Source organism: Saccopteryx leptura, chromosome 3 (genome assembly GCF_036850995.1).
Source record: "Saccopteryx leptura isolate mSacLep1 chromosome 3, mSacLep1_pri_phased_curated, whole genome shotgun sequence".
NCBI lineage: Eukaryota > Metazoa > Chordata > Mammalia > Chiroptera > Emballonuridae > Saccopteryx > Saccopteryx leptura.
Window position 1 is genome coordinate 132,635,309 of NC_089505.1, and position 16,089 is coordinate 132,651,397.

Sequence of the window (16,089 nt, forward strand, 5' to 3'; positions counted from 1 at the left end):
ACGTGTTCCACTAGCAAAGATTATGGCTGGACGGAGGCTTACTGATCTCTAACTACTTTTAAATGGGGAAACTGAGATCTAATACAGGGACACAACATTCCCAAATCACATATGTGCACTCCCATGTCCATTGTTTCACTTGGTTCTCTGACAGTATTTCAGGAATCACGAGAGGAGACAGAATAGCGCAGAGGCCGCCAAACTCTTCCTGTATAGTAACTAATTTAAACTTTGTGAGTCACGTGATCTCTGTTGTATATATATTCTTCTTTATTTTTTAGTTGTTAAACAACCCTTTAAAAAGGGAAAATTCATTCTTAGCTTGCAGGCCATACAAAATCAGCCACACAAAAACAGGCCTCTGTAGTCTATTTTCAAAAGCATGGTCAGTGAATGTTGACCTGGGTTTATATTTTGTTTCTGACCGGCTGAGTGATTTTTTGGTTAAGTTCTTTCCCTTCTTTGGTAAAATGACCATACCTGCCTCACCAGCTCTTAAAAGGACGGAAAGAAAGACTTCCTGGGTTCAAATCCTCGCTCTACCATTTACTTATGGTGTGTTCCTTACCAGTTGAACTCTGTGCCTCAGTTTCTTTATCTGAGAAAAAGGGAAAAATAGCAGTCCCAACTTCACATGAATGCTGTGTGGATGAAATGCTGTAAACATAAAACTCGTAGATCAGTGCCTTGTATGTGTAAGTTTTCCATGTTATTAACATAATTGTACAAATACATAAGACACGTGGCATAAGCTTGATGCTTGACAAATGGTAGCTGAGAGTGGCAGCCGTTCCCCAGGGAGAATGCGGATCCTAAGAAATCAAGGAAGGCCGGGCCGTAATGCAAGGGCCAGGTTTCTCCAGGGTTCAGCTACAGTTCACTCTGATTTCTGTGCTGTAGGATGAGGCGAGCAAGACTGGCGGCATGAAAGTGAGCTCTGTCTCCCTGTCCCAGATGCAGGGTTCCCCTCACCATCAGATAAGCACTTTCGTAACCTAAATCCATTTTGATCTCAGCAGAGATCTATGTACACATGCACACACTTGGCAGCCGTGGGCTGCAGACCTGGTGCTCTTGCTTGTGATTTGAGCTATGTTATCAATGCCTGTGAGTGTAAACTTGGGAGATCAAAGCTATCCAGGTCGAGAAGGCTAATATTTAAATTCCAGACTTGCAGGCACAACTCTGAAATTCCATGGCTCAGAATCAAGTTCACGTACCAAATCAAGGCAAACATTTGTTTGACAGAATTGTAGGGCTCTGGAGTGTAGGTGGGGTTCGCATATAGAGAAATTGGGGGTCTGCCCAGAATGGAATTCTGTTCAATTCTGGCTGAGAATAACTTTTAGGTTCAAAGCTCTGTGTGACCCTACTTGGAGTAAGCACATTTTCACGGCCCAGCTTTGATATAATAGAGGCAATGTTTTCTGTCTCTGTAAACAATACTCTTACCGCTGCTCTCAGCAGTAGGACCTGGAGATACTGCCAGCACTTACCTTGCAGGACAATATGGGCCCTGGCCGGTTGGCTCCATGGTAGAGCATTGGCCTGGCGTGTGGATGTCCTGGGTTCAATTCCTGGCCAGGGCACAGAGGAGAAGTGACCATCTGCTTCTCCACCCCTCCACCTCTCTCTCTTTTTTCTCTCTCTCTTTCTCTCTCTCTTCCCCTCCTGCAGCCATGGCTTGATTGGAGCGAGTTGGCCTGGGCACTGAGGATGGCTCCATGGCCTCCACCTCAGACGTTAAGAAGAGCTAGGTTGCTGAGCAATGGAGCAACCCTCAGAAAAGCAGAGCATCATCCCCTAGTGGGCTTGCTGGGTGGATCCCCATCGGGAGCATGCGGGAGTCTGTCTCTGCCTCCCCTCCTCTCAATAAATTAAAAAAAAAAAAAGACAATATGAAAACTAGATATAATGGACATATATTTCCTAAACATAACAGGCTTTCAACATATGCTAGCTATGCATTTGTAATTATCTCTGCTATTCCCATTGTTCTAGCTTCCTCACCACTGCAAACATGCAGATCACAGCCTATCTCCTTTGGAATTACAAAAAAATCTTTTGTCTGCCCACCTCAATGAGTTCAATAAATCTTTGGTGAGTGCATTTCACATTCTGGCTAGAATGTAAGGCCCTCAAGGAGAGTAGTCTGCACTATTTATAATACAATGCAAATGACTCCGTAGTAGAAGTACCTACATCTATGGATTCATGGGTAACAGAAAGGGTTCTTCTTTTTTGTAGCAGCAGATTAACTCTCACAGAAGAGCTGGACCTCCAGCCCCTCCCCAATATAGTATAACAAATAGCCTTAAATCCCAGGAACCTAGGTTCAAGTCCTGCTTCTGTCGCTTTTTGAACTGTGTCATCTGGAGATATAATTTAACCTCACTGAACCTCAGTTTCCTTGTCTGTAGAATGGGAATAATTACACTATCTCCTTCATAAAGTGTTGGAAGAAATAATGAGATAATCAAAATAGAGCACTTAACACTGTTTCTTGTAAAGCAAGGACATAGGAAATCTTTTTAGGACTCTTATTTTAAAAAGAAACCAACTTAACCTTTCATCCTAGAAACATGGTATTCTGATTCTGCTGACATGTAATCAAACTAATCATATCTTACATTCTTGTAACACTTTAACACTTTTATAGTGAGTCAAAACATAAAAAATTGCCAATTTTTGACCTATAAAAATGGCAACTTTGTGAGAACTTGTCAAAGAACCCTCTCCGCTAGTGTCTGCTGATCTTCTGTGACTGTGTTGGCGTCTGTGGAATCTCTTCCCATAGTCTCTTTCTAACAGCTGCTCCTTCCCCTGTCCACATGGATGCAGAGACATCATCATGTTCAATAACTACTGTTGTTTGGTACAGGGTTAAGCACATGGACTAGCTCAGGGGTCGGGAACCTATGGCTCATGAGCCAGATGTGGCTTTTTGATGGCTGCATCTGGCTCGCAGACAAATCTTTAATTAAAAAAATAATAACGTTAAAAATATAAAACGTTCTCATGTATTACAATCCGTTCATTTCCTACTGCTCATGTTCATGGTTGCGGGTGGCTGGTGCCAATCACAGCTGTCCTCTGGGACAACACCAAATTTTTATTGGATAATGCATAACGTACATGGGTCGTTGTATGGCTCTCACGGAATTACATTTTAAAATATGTGGTGTTCATGGCTCTCTCAGCCAAAAAGATTCCCAACCCTGGACTAGCTGGACCAAAGAGTACCTTCCCAGAGATTATATATATATATATATATATATATATATATATATATATATATATATATATTTTAGCTTTGCTAGCCTTTCTCCAGTAACTAAAGTTATTGGGTATTAATCTCTGGAGCAGTTGATGGCTATGTTTTCTACCATTCATTTTTCCAACTAATATTTATTATACACCTTCTATGCTCCAGACACTGTGTTGGATACAAGGGATTTAGAAATTAACAAATAAACAAGATCCTCTTTCTCCATGAACGTAACTGTACTGGAAGAGGCAGAAAGCAAGCAAGAAAACAAAATACAAAGGAACGTATGTCACAGTGTGATCAACACCGTGCTGGGACGGTGTGGAAAGAGGAGCCTGCAGGGGGAGGAGCCTGCAGAGGGAGGAGCCTGCAGAGGGAGGAGCCTGCAGCCGTCAAGCCAGTAGGAGCAGAGAAGAGGCTGGCGGGAACTCGGGTGGGGGTTTGAGCGTCTGGGCCCAGCAGCACCTGATGCCCTGCGCCAAGGCTGTTGTCCTCCCAGCACCTTGGTTTTTCAGTACTCCTGCGCTGCCGAGATTTCTCCAGCACTGTTATAGCTGAATCGAGTTAGGTTTCTGAGATTTGCAATCATAAGGGTTCATTTTAATACTGCAGTCTAGATGAGAATATTTATTCTCCTCCCTGAAGAAACGAGGCAAGTAAGGACTTGTTTGGGAGAGAGGGTCTGAAACTCGAGTTGCATAAATCCTTTTTGGATATGCAGCTTAGGTATAAATTGTGTAACCTGGGATGTTTCGTGAAATTAAAACAATACTTCATCAACTTGAGTTGGGTCTTTGCTGTTTTTACCATCTTTGACAGCTTTTCATGGTCAACAGTATGGAAGGATTGACAGGATCTGAGTGTCTGGAAGCTGAGGAGAGCTTTAAGGACCGTGAAATAAGACATCATTGTACAGATACGGAGATAAAGGCTCAGAGCTGATACATGCATGCCACGTTCAAAGTCATACAGCTTGAGAGCAATTAGTTTAGGGTTGAACACAGGACTCCTGACTCTCAGTCCATATTCAAGTTACCAGTGACTCATTCATTCACTCATTTAAGAAACATTTTGAGTGCTTATTATGTGTCAGGCCCTGTTTTAGGTGCTGGGATCACAATGGTTCCTACCCTTGCAGAGTTTTATTCTAATTGGGGAAAGACAGACAACAAACAGACAAATAGAAAAGCTGATGGTATACGTTCAGAAGAACCTAAAACAGCATGAGAGAGTATGATTCTGCATGGGTGAAGGGCAGAAGTCATATTATTTTAAATTGAGTGGTCAGGTAAGGGTTCTCAGAAGAGATGTCATTTAAGTCAGGATCTAAACGGCCAGAGGAATTGGCCACAGGAAGATTTAGCAGGGGTCCCCAAACTTTTTACACAGGGGGCAAGTTCACTGTCCCTCAGACCATTGGAGGGCCGCCACATACAGTGCTCCTCTCACTGACCACCAATGAAAGAGGTGCCCCTTCCGGAAGTGTGGAGGGGGGGCCAGATAAATGGCCTCAGGGGGCCGTATGTGGCCCGGGGGCCATAGTTTGGGGACGCCTGAAAGGGAAGGGTATTCTAGGGAGATTAGACAGTTGGTGCAAAAGCCCCCAAATGAACTGACCTGCTCAAAGAACAGAAAGAGGACTAGTGTGGCTGAAGCACAGTGAGAAAAGGTGAGGAACTGGGGGGTGATACGAACTGAAGTTGGAGAGGTCAGCAGGGGCTAGATTGTGGCCTTTGGGGCCAAGGTAAAGAAATTGGGCTTTTATCCTAAGTGCATCAGAAAGCCACTGGGCAGTTTTAAACAGAGAAGCAACATGATCTAATCTCTGTTTTGAAATCTGCTTCTGATCACTTGTTGGACAATGAGGAGTAGGAATAAAGAGGCAGGCGAGCAGGCAGGAGTGCTGAGCATCTGGACTGGGTGGGGCTGTGAGGTGGGGAGGACACGATGGGTTTCAGATGCCTCGTGGAGGCAGAGCTGATGAGCCTGCCAATGGCTTGGATATGGGAAAAGGTGGACCTGAGCTGGATCAACAGTTATAGCATGGGTTTTCGCCTTAAGAAGCTGAATGTATGGTGTTGCCGGTCACTGTGGGTAATGGGGAAAGATGAAGGTGTGAGGAGAAAAAACAAACCAAGAGTTCTGTGTTGTATATTCCTCTGCACTCTTGTACAACAAGAGGTCCATAACCGACAGAGTGAACCTAAAGTGGAATCAATAGAAAACCTTAGAGGACAGAGATAATTGATCGCTGCTCAGTTGCTGCACAGCTGGCCATCTGGTCCCCTTATCCCTTATTGATTAATCAATGTAGAGCAGCCTGAAAAGTAATCATCACCATTATGACAAACCACAGAGAGGGATGCAGAAACTACCAAGAGATCCAACGTAGCACTAAAAGTCACCAGGCAGACTCCACCAGGAGATGCAGTTGGGTGGTGAGGGGTATTCCAGACAAAGGGATCACACGTGCTCCTGCAGTGCAGAGATGGGCAAGATCACAGAGAGCTCAGAGAGTCGAGGGTATTCACAGTAGACTTACATTCTAAGATGACAGATCAGTACTTTATGTTGTAGGTGAAAGTTAAATATTAGAAAACACAACCATGTAATCAAGTTGGAAGGAAAATCATTCATTTATTCATCCATTCATTTGCCCATTCATTCTTCACTCATTCATTCATTCATTCAACAAATCCTTACTGTGCCCAATCTTTGTGCAAAACTTTTAAGCACAAAAATGTAACAATGAATGGAACAAAGACCCTGCCCTCAAGAAACTTACATTTAGCAGAAAAAGACTGATAGTAAAGGAATGATGTAACTACCATATGTCAGGGCTAGATAGGTGCTATGGAGAAAAATTAAGCAGTTTGTGTGTGTCGAGCAGTTTGAACATTTTGTTCTGGAGCAGTGGAGTGCAGCCTGTAGAGCGGGTGTGAAACCCAGTCCTTGCTCTGCGCACCGAGCGAGCTCTGCCCACTTGCTGGAGATTTTCACACCAATGGAGACTTCTTCCTCTTTCTTGGTACAGAATCACTGGGGCTGAATGTATCAGGGTGAAGAGGGGCTGATGAGGTCAGAGAGACAACAGGGCCAGTTCTTATACAGCCTTGTAAGCCATTGTCAGGACCTTGGGTTTTACTCTGAATGTGACGTGTTACCAGAACTAGGAGAAAGGGAGAGCGGAGAGAGGCCCCTATATTTGTTCCCCACGCTCCATCATTCACCTGTCCTTCCCCCGGCCCTGCTTTGGCCACTACATTCTCTGCAGGTGGGGAAAGAAATCAGAATCTTTCATTCTCTCTCTACATATATATATATCATAATAACAGCTACCAAATCTTTGATTCTCTATTGGTCCTTTACAGAAACTACACCAGAAATTTTCAGGTGTGATGAGGAGAAAGGTAAACCAACTCTATTTCAAACCAAATAATCTACTTTGTCCCTAAGGTGGTCTTTTTGGTGATAAGGCTCCAGGATGAGAGAGAGGGGGGGAGAGATGTCAAGGGACCTGGTCTTGAGTCTGTCCCTTTCATTTGTGTCTCCTTGGATAAATCAATGCTCCTCTCTGTGGGTGGGGTTTGTGGCTCAAACTTTATTCTCTCCAAACACCCTTCCCATGCTAATATTCTTTGAACCCTCATCAGTTTTTCCTTCTCAAAGTTTCCCCACCTTCAGGCTTTGATATGTGTATACTGTTGAAAAAGGAGTAGAAGGTCCAGGATGGAGATGGAATGAGGGGCCGGGCCAATAAAAGGCCTCTGGCCCAGCCTAGTCCAACCCCCAGGAGGCCTGGGCAGCTGGAGCCGCGGGGGTCCGTCTCAGTGACTGCTGGGGAAAGTACCAGCGCTGGTTGCAGAGGGGACTCTGACAGGCTAAATCCAAACCAGATGTGCACCACAGAGAGCAGGGCCTATTACAAAGTGTTGTGAAACTGCCCAGGGGATGTAAATAAGCAAAAACAGGCCAGTTGCCTAGCAGCACTTAAAACAAGCAGCAGCTCAAATGGCATTGGCCAGGGCGGGCGGATCTGCTTTCTGCCTGGGGGAAGAAAGGACGGGAGGGTTTGAGTCTGAGGAGCACCCGGGGGGCCTGCTCCCCGCAGCCCTGCCCCACTCCCTGCAGGCCACTCCTGCTCTCTGGGGCGGCAGGGTCTGCCCTTGGCTCCTCCTAACCGAGCTCCACAGCCTCTGGGGCTTTGCAACCAGCCAACCACACAGAGTCAGGGCGGGGGCCTCTCTTCAAAGCTGGGGAATTGAGGGGAGGGAAGGACCCCACCCACTCCTGAGAACTGTGCTCTGGCTGCATCCACCGGGAAGGGGGCAGGGAACACAGCTACCAAGATCTGTTAAAGGTCTCCTGTGTGCCCGGCACCTGTGCTGTACGGGTGTCCCTTCACCATTCATTTCTTCAGACACAACGCATTTCGTGGGCACCTGTTATGTCCCAGGCACTGTGACTGACCCCAAAGATAGACAAAAACGAGTAAAAGACACACACTCCTTGCTCTCCACGTGTGGAACGAGACAGGCATTAAACAAGAAGTCATGCAGTCACGTGCATGATTATAATCTACGCGAGGGGCTACGAAGGAAAAGAAGGGCCTGAAACATGAAAGAGACAGGAGGGATTTAAGCAGAGCAGTCAGGGAAGGTCTCTCTTAGGAAAGTAAATTAGGACTTAAAGGAGGAGTAGGTGTCCACCAGGAGAAAGAGGGAAAAGGTGTCTCAGACAGCTGGAGCAGCAGGTGAGAAGGCCCCAAGGCAGGACAGATTCTGCTTCGGAAGCAGTGCCGGAAGGGAGAGCCCGGCTGTGGAGTCTGTGAGGGGCGGGGGGAGGGGGGTGGCCCCTTACGTGAGAAGATGTGGATTTTGTCCTAAATGAAAACAAAACAAAACAAAACAAAACCTTGAGGTTTATTTGTTGATGATAATATTGGGTAGTGGCAGGAGCCCTAAACTGATCAGATTCACATTTGTAAAAGATTAATTCTGGGTATAACACGGCAATTCTGAAAGGGGACAAAAAGTCAGGAGTTTTCTAAAATAATCCCAGCTGAAAGACCAATGGAGAAATAAAGAAACAAAGAAATTCAAGGTATATTTTCTATTGATTCCACTCATACGCTTTTCTAATTTTTAAATTTTTATTTATTTATTTATTTTTATTTAAACAAGAGTTTTTGAAGATTGATGTTCTCATCCTTGAGGGAGGGCTGAGGCAGCAGCTTCCACAGTCTGGGGGTCAGGAGCCTGGAGACGGCAGCTGGACGGCTCCCTGCAGGTTCAGCTTGGGTCCCAGATCTGCCTAGGACCTCGGCCTTCTCTATGAACTTCTGCATTTTCAGTTTGCTAATCTGCAAACTGGAAATACCGTGTTTCCCCGAAAATAAGACAGTGTCTTATATTAATTTTTGCTCCTAAAGACTCGCTAGGTCTTATTTTCAGGGGATGTCTTATTTTTTCCATGAAGAAGAATTCACATTTATTGTTGAACAAAATATCAACATTTATTAATGTTGACTGTAGTCATGCCATCACAAACATCAGTATAACCAGCCCAACTGAATCCCATCAAGAATTTCTTGTGACTATTTCCATGTACAACAATCTACCCTGTTTCCCCAAAAATAAGACAGTGTCTTACAATAATTTTTGCTCCTAAAGATGCTCTTAGTCTTATTTTCAGGGGAGGCTTTATATTTGTAAGCTTGAAAAAATTGCACTAGGTCTCATTTTCGGGGGCTGTCTTATGCTCGGGGAGACAGGGTAGTAGTACTGCTCTGTGGAGTTACTACATTTAAGGAGACACTGGTGCTTACCTTAGTGCCTCTCACAGAAGCAGCACTGAATGTTCGTTTTTATCATGGCAGTTGGAGACCCTGGCCAAAATGTTGCTGGGACGTCTGTACACAGTGGATGTCTTCGCTCCTTCCATGTTCTGGTGTTTGGAAAAGCCCTGCCTGCAAGTTAGGAGACCTGAGGCCTTCTTCTGGCTCTGCTGCTGACCTGCTGTGTGACTTTGGTGAGGTCCTTCCCTCTCTGAACTTCAGATACTCTCACCTACAAAATGAGAGAGTTTTACCAGATAGGATTCTAATCCGGGGCATACCAAGAAGACCCTGCTATTTACTTGGGGTTGCTCTGGTAATGGGAAGTAGTGAAGAAGCAGGACACACAGGATAATATAAATGTAAATGTTTTGAGTTAAATGTAAATTTTTTTTTCCTGAACATTTTTAACGTTGCCTAAAGATTCTTCAGTTTGGGCAACTCTGTCCTACACAAATGTTGCCTATAGTCCCACAGATGGATTCTCTGGTCTCCTGTTCTACTTCGTATTTCTTTCACTCAGAGACAGTTCATCATCCACAAGGTTGTAGGATCATTTTCCTGTATGCAAAACCCTTTTGGGTTCTTTCACTGTTGGGGAAATAAATAACAAATAAGCAAAAGTAAAATGCTAGAATGAACCCTGGGGAGCCAGGTTGGAGTTGGAAACATCAGGGTAAGTGCTCACTTAGTTTAATGAAGATACACATGGGTAGAGGTGAGTGTATATGTGGGTGAGTATACATATGTACCTTTCCCAGCTCTGCTCACTGAAAGGCCCTAGAAGCAGAGACACTTCAATAGCAACAAGTATAACTTTAGTGCCCATGTGTTGGTTTCTAAACACTACCCTCCAATAAAAGACACCAGGATTCCTAGGAGAAATACCAGATGAGCCTAGAGTATCACATAGCATCAGAATAAAAGTAAGGAAGGAAGGAAGGAAGGAAGGAAGGAAGGAAGGAAGGAAGGAAGGAAGGAAGGAAGGAAGGAAGGAAGGAAGGAAGGAAGGAAGGAAGGGAGGGAGGGAGGGAGGGAGGGAGGGAGGGAGGGAGGGAGGGAGGGAGGGAGGGAGGGAGGGAGGGAGGGAAAAAGGAAGAAAGAGAGAGAGAAAAAGAAAAGAAAGAGAGAAAGAGAAAAAAGAAAAAAGAGGAATGTCATAAGAACATAGGAACCAATCAGAAAAAGTTCCCAATGGCCAAGGCTAGAATAATCTGAGCAACATAATAAATGACAATTGCAACAAAATAAATAACAGTTGCATTAGATTATAACCCAAAGAATAAAATAAATACCCATGAGTTCACATTGACATAAATGATTGATTGAATAATAAATAAATAGGAGAAAGAGTCAGTCTGCCTAACAGAACATTTCCGTAATAAATGTAAAAGGCATGAGGGAAATAGAAAATCAGCATTAAAACAACATGGTAATAATTGTCTCAGGCAAGATCCACTGGTGAATGCAGAAATTAAGGAGAAACAAAATACTTGCATAGGCTCAAACTATCTTCCCCCTAAATATGTATTAATTACTGTGGTGGTTTTAACATATGTCCTAAATTCAACAATAATCCTCTCTTCACAGGTGGAACTTAATTTTTTGCCCTTGATTGTGGTCTAGACTTAGTGACTCACTCACTTCTAATGAGTGGACTATGGGAAGGGAAAAAAGAGCACTTTCCAATAGAGAAATCTGGAAGACACTACCATAATGTGCTCAAGGTTATCATTACCAGTGATCAGTCATGTTGAAATTATACAACCACTGATGTGGTGCAATGAGACAGCAAATCATCTCTCTGTATTCTTCCCCAAAATCCATAACCTCAGTCTAATCACAAGAGAAACATCAGATTAACACAAACTGAAGAACATTCTACAGAGTACTTGTTCAATATTAAAGACCTTGATCAATATCAAGGTCAAGGTGTGGAACAACAGAGAAACTGTCACAGGTTAGAGGAGATAAGGAGCCATGACAAGTGACCACAATATGTCAATATAGACTGGATCCTGGAACAAAAGCAAGGACATAGGTGAAAAAACTGGGGAAATCTGAATAACACCTGTAGTCCAGTTAATAGTAATGTAACAGAGTTAATTTCTTAGGGTTGACAAATATACCATGAGGATATAAGATGTCAATACCAGGGGAGAGCTGGGTGAAGGGTATATAGAAATCTCTGTACTATTCTTTGCAACTTTTCTGTAACTAAAATTGTTCTTCCCACTCCCCACCCCCACCCCCCAAAAAAAACTAAGAGTGTAAACTTTTCCAGGGTAAAGGTCATATTCTGTGTACTTTTTTTCTCTAAAAAGTTCCTAAAAAGTTTTCTAAAAAGTTTCTCTCAGAGTTCCTAGCAGTGCCAAATGTTCTCAAGGAATCCTTGCAGACAAACACCTATCAGGAGCACAGAATCCGTCCTAATCCCATCTGACTCCTCAGCATGAACGAGTGGTGGCATGTGATGACTCTGGGTAACAGGAGAACAGGGTTCCAATCCAGGCTTCACGATGAAAGACTATGCACACCTTAGAAAGCTCACTTAATCTCTGAGTCATCTATTTCTTCGTCAGGAAAATGGAGACCAAAATATTACCTGCTTTATAGGGCTATGAGGATTAAATGAGACAATGCATTGTGGGGAAAAGCTTTATAAATTGCAAAGTCCTGTGTAAATATTCATTGTTATGTTGACACGCAGATAATGATCAATCAGAAGCTCCACCTGAATGGATCGGTGTTTCCCCAGCTCTGCCGCTGACACACCTGTGCACAGTCAGGGATGCAGCCTTCTCTTCCGGTGCTCAGCTAATCCAGCCACCTATCCATACACACCTTGAGCGTGTTAAGCACAGACAGGTCCAGACCTCTTTCTAACATGGACACCATCCGCTTCATCCTCTGCTTGCTTCTGTTTATTATGCAGGCAAAGAGGAAGGAGGAAATTTTGCTTGTTTCATATCATCTAAGGCTTCTTTCCAAAATACTATAATTCTATCAAGTTTTGATATGGTGAGATATATTCAATATATAATAATAATAATGTCTACCACTCATAAAAATTAGCTCAATGTTTCCAAGAGGCTGAGAGATGAGGCATGATGGAATTAATATAACATACACGGTAGGGCAAACGTTGGCTTACAGTTGTGAATGCGCAAAACAGAGTTTATTTGTGTATTATCATTTATTAATTATTGTAATATTTTCCATATGAGCAATTGTAGACCTACTTTGGCCCCACCCTGTCTAAGGCCAGAAGCCCAACCAAAGGACACATCATTCCTCAAGGTCATCAGAAGTGTACTGGGTGGAGGAGCATGGCATCAGTCCGAAGTTCAGATACCTCTGCAGGCCAGGTAGGGTGGCAGGAGGGGCCATCACAGAGAAGGACTCTTTAATAGCCCTGGAGATGACGGCCCACTCACCCATCCACCCAAGCCATAGAGGTCAGGTGGTGCTTAACCACCAGAAGCCAGGAGACTACAATTTCTAGAATGACCAGCAAGGTCAGAGAAGTCACCAAAGCAGTGTGTCCACAGGGAGTTAATAACACATGATGTCTTCAGTAGCAAAATAGATGGACAGTCAACAGGGTGATATTTAACATCTATTCCCAGAAAAATACAAAAGTGGAGGGTCAGGAGGCTGAGGGCAATCACCTTAATAAAAAGTCATGATCCTTGTTCAGTTCCCATACCTGAGCCAACTTTCAGGTCCAGAACCCATTGATTAAAGAGGTGACTGGGTCCCTAGGAGGAGAAACCCTGCAACACCGTGACAGGTGGGTACTGTGATGCTTCCCCCAGTCCCTTCCTGAATGAGCCTCTGACCATTAACGTGGGTGACTGTATTCTGAGTGAAAGGAGAATATTCAGATATTTGGAGGACTACTGGACACAGACTCTGAGTTGACATCAATATCCAGAGACCTAAAGAGTCATCAACAGTTCCCAGTTAGAATGGGGGCCAGATTCTTGGACTGGCTGTGTGACCAATCAGTAACCACACAAGGCCCCAGACTTAGAAGGGCCTGCTCTGTGATTGCTGTCTTAAAACTCTTAATAATTTTATCTTTGAATTTGTTTTATAAGTGAAGAGTAATGGGACAATGAACCTCAGCATGACCCGCATGACCCACTGCCTCCCCAGGACAAGTTCTGCCACCTGCTGCCGTGCTTGCTCACCCTCCAGGGCCTGCCCAGCCTCCCCTCCATGTTGTGCAATCACCGCTGTCCTCCAGCCTGGGCAGGACCTGTGCACGGACAGAGAAAGGGTCAGGCCCAAGCATCCCACAGCATCTTGGAACAAGGCATGGGAGTAGGTGTTGCTGCCTTGTGCTTGTGGGTGATGGGCCAGAAGCTCTGTCTTGCCAGAGGCAGGCTTCTTGCTCATGCCTGATCCGGGTAGCAAGCATGTCCCAGAGTGGAGGTTTAAATCCTTAGAGGTTGCCTGTCTTCCATGAGCTGGGATGGCAGGCGTTGGGAAGTTAAGATGCTTAGCTCAATTTCCTTACACCTTGCCCCCTGGTCAGGACAAGGCACACCAGTATAGTGGTGGTGAGAAGGGAAGCCATCAGGCCAGAGTGAGGGAATGTCACCCTGCTTTGCAAGGTCAGCTTGCTCTTGCTCTCCAAATATCTTTATAACCAGGATTACTATATCTACTGTCTCCAACCCTGGGGGTTGGGTGAGAGAGAGTCCTCTCTCCTTCCAGCCTTCCTGAATCTGGCTTATATTTGCCTCTTGAAGCCATTCTAGGGACAAGCCTTGAAATACAAATATGTAATTTGGGTGATTCTGCATAGAAGTTGAATACGTTGATATTAGTATTTAAAGCTGACCTGATGAATGGTAAAATTAATGCTGATAATTTCAATTTTTTAGCTTTATTGACTTACATTAAATAGGAAATAAAAACACCATTACAGTATGAGTGACAACACAAAGAAAGGAAAATATTTATATGTATCATTAATGGCACTTTGTTCCCACTTTTTGAGAAAGGGACTTTGCATTTTCATTTTATGCTGGGCTCTGCAAATTGTGCAGCTAGCCCTGCCTACAGGAGACAGGTAATAAATAAAATGCTGGCTAAAATCTGGATCGCAGTAAACCCACTGAGCCCATGGATTTACCCAGTGGTCATTTTCTCAGTCCATGAGTGTATGATTGAAATTTATATGTTTAGCATTTGGAGTAATCCCACATTAGATCCTTGGATTGTGGGGGAAGGGCTATCATGGCAGGAAAGACAAAGAGACAAATTCTGAAACTGCTTGCCACCCCAGCCAAGACAGTAAATCAAAAACAATCACATCTTGGGGGAGTGGGGAATTAGTCTCATCATTAAACACTTAAAAATGGCAGGAGTGGTGGTCCCATATAAGTCAGCAGTCTAGTCCCCGCCAAAAGCTAATAGATCCCGGAGATGGAAGGTGACGGCAGACTCAACTCTGTAGCAGCCTTCACCGCAGCAGCTGCGCCAAACATGATGACCCTGCCATACTGGTCACAAGGTTTCAGGGATATAGTACGCCACCATTGACCTGGTGAGTGCATTCTTTTCCATTTCAGTTTAAAAAGGGGGATTCGAAATGGTTTGCATTCACATGGGATAGATCAAATAATCATTTTCTTGGGACTATGTTAACTTACCAGGCCTCCGTTGTAATACAGCCTGAGTGAAATGGACAACAGACAGAATGCTGGTCCCTTACATTGATCATATGCTGTTGAATGGGTAAGATGAACGAACAAGGAGTAGGTAGCACACTGAAGGTCTTGGTAAGGCACATGCACTCCAGAGAGTGGGAAATCAACCCTAGGAAGATTCAGAGACCGCCATTCAGTGAAGTTGGTAGGCATCTGGTAGTCCGGGACATGCTGGGATAGTTCCTCCAAAGAGAAAGACAAGTCCTGCACTTTGCTACTACTACTGCTCAGCAATGGCAGTGATATCCAACTGACCCTGAATTAGTCCCTAAGATCTAAAGTCCAGGGCTGAAGCATCTTTTTGGGCCAGCATAGGTCAGTTGTTCATGGTCTACCAGTATGATACTTATTTTGGAGACAGCTGGACAGGACCTGGGGACTTTGTTCAAAACAATGTCACCTGGGCTCTCACCTTCATCCTCTTTAACTTAGAGAGCTGTACATGCAAGCACCATTGTGAGAAGAGGTTCTGGGAAGCCCTCTTCTGGCTGCATGGGGAGAAAAGAAGACTTGCTTCCTGGCGACACGGCCATGTTCCTACCACGATTTAAGAAGAATTCAACCCCCAAAATATCTACTTCACTAAGGCAGTTATTAATTCAATAGCTTTTATTTTTAAACATCTACTATGTACTCAAACTTTAAATAAACCAGGTCCCTCTAGTTAATACATAACAGAAGTGGTTAAACCTATCTCCTGAATAATTTGAATGGTGTGGGCATGATATTTCTTGTTATTATTTCTGGAAAAATCACTGTGTGGCTTCCGGTTTTTTGTTTAGCTAATTGTTTGTTGCTTTTAAGCAAACTTGGGCCGATGACCTATTTGTATAATTCTCTTCTGCGCATGCGTGGCCTTCCTTCAGAATCCCAGGAACCTGCGCTGTGATTCTCCGACTGAACTGTGCTATAAGCTCCATAGTGACGCTTTCCCACACTGTTCCCTCCTACATCATATCATCTCGAGGAATATATGGCCCAAGGGGCAGTGATGACGGCACTGCAGTCTTCATCTCCCGAAAGCTCGGTCCTGCTTTGAACTCCATTTAAAACTAACAGCCTCTATGTCACCCAGTATATGAACTGGAGCACTATTTCTACGTGTGGAATGTGTTGCCACAAGAACCCAAGGAAGCTTTCCTGGCACCGAGCTTTGGACATCCTTTGGGGAAATGGTGGATTTCCTGCAGGGCCATCAGCATGGCAGCAACTGTCCAGTGATGACAGGGTCAGCAGCAACATCCTAAATACTTCTTGTGCTA